Raw genomic sequence first — 1,856 nt, forward strand, 5'->3', positions numbered from 1 at the left:
GCGTAGGAGGAAACACTGTGCCTCCTCGCACAACCAAGTTTAAAGACAACAAAGTTTTAGTAACAAAAACACAACCAAAATGCAGAAAATTGAACTATATGGAAGTCTGACAACAACAAACCATTCAGCCAGACCGGTAAGAGGGGCGGAGCCAGTGGCTGGCGGACTGGTGTCGCGCAGGAAAACTCGGCCGCACGATCTGACTGACCCAGGCGCACGGGTGGCACTTGGCAGAACCCAGGTGTGGGTTTACAATGGACGGACCCAGTGAGGGTGCAAGGCGGCAGGCTGACCGTGGTCACACATTCGCGCACAGATAAACCAGGCAAAGGAGCGAGCAGTGAGACAGACCGCTCAGGCCACAGCGGTGGGAAGCAGCAGAGGGGACCCCCATTGTCCCTCTCTGACCCCACCCCCACATACAGCATCACAATGCAGCAACTGAGCTGCCCTGCTCTGGTGAACACCTAGGGCTCTGCTCCTTATACATAACAGGTGCGAACAGACCAGAACATTATGGCTCAAGAAGAACTCAAAGCCCCAGAGCCAATAACTCTAAGCAACCAAGAAATAGCCAACCTATCAGATGCACAGTTCAAAATGCTGGTGATCCGGATGCTCACAGAACTGGTTGATTTTAGTCACAAATTAGAGGAACATATGAAGGCTAACTAATTGAAATGAAGGGAAATGCACAGGAAACCAATAGTGATGGAAAGGAAACTGGGACTCAAATCAAGGGAGTGGACCAGAAGAAAGAAAAAAATGACCAAACAGAAAAGTATGAAGAAACAAGAATTCAAAAAAATGAGGAGAGGCTTAGGAACCTCCGGGACATCTTTAAATGTTCTAACATCCAAATTATAGGGGTACCAGAAGGGAATGAGGAAGAACAACAAGTAGAAAACCTATTGAACAAATAATAAAGGGAAACTTCCCCAAACTGGCAAAGGAAATAGACTTCCAGGAAGTCCAAGAAGCTCAGAGAGTCCCAAAGAAGGTGGACCCAAGGAGGAACACACCAAGGCACATCATAATTACATTAGCCAAGATTAAAATGAAGGAGAGAATCCTAGAAATAACAAGAGATAAGGGGACAGTCACCTACAAAGGAATTCCCATCAGACTGTTAGCTGATTTCTCAGAGACCTTACAGGCAAGAAGGGGCTGGAAAGAAGTATTCCAAGTCATGAAATCCAAAGACCTACATCCAAGATTGCTCTATTCAGCAAAGCTTTCATTTAGAATGGAAGGCAGATAAAGTGCTTCTCAGATAAGGTCAAATTCAAGGAGTTCATCATCACCAAGCCCTTATTATATGAAATGTTAAAGGGACTTATCTAAGAAAAAGAAGATGAAAAATATGAACAGTGAAAGGACAGCAAACTCACAGTTATTAACAACCACACCTAAAACAAAAGCAAACTAAGAGGACAGCTAGATCAGGAGCAGAACCATAGAAATGGGGATCACATGGAGGGTTAGCAAGAGGGGAGTGGGAGGAGGAGAAGAGGGGAGAAGGTACAGAGAATAAGTAGCATAGACGGTAGGTAGAAAATAGATTGGGGGGGAGGGCAAGAATAGTATGGGAAATATAAAATCTAAAGAACTTGAGACACATGTACATAAACTGAAGGGGGGAATGGTGGGGAGAGGGTGTGCAGGGTGGAGGGGAATGAAGGGGAGATAGGACAACTATAATGACATAATCAATAAAATATATTTTTAAAAAATAAGGGCTTGGTGATTATGAACTCCTTGAACTTGACCTTATCTGAGAAGTACTTTATCTGCCCTTCCATTCTAAATGGAAGCTTTGCTGGATAGAGCAATCTTGGATGTAGGTCTTTGGATTT

Source organism: Sturnira hondurensis, unplaced genomic scaffold, assembly GCF_014824575.4.
Source record: "Sturnira hondurensis isolate 20B ecotype Veracruz unplaced genomic scaffold, ASM1482457v3 Scaffold0014584, whole genome shotgun sequence".
Classification (NCBI taxonomy): Eukaryota; Metazoa; Chordata; class Mammalia; order Chiroptera; family Phyllostomidae; genus Sturnira; species Sturnira hondurensis.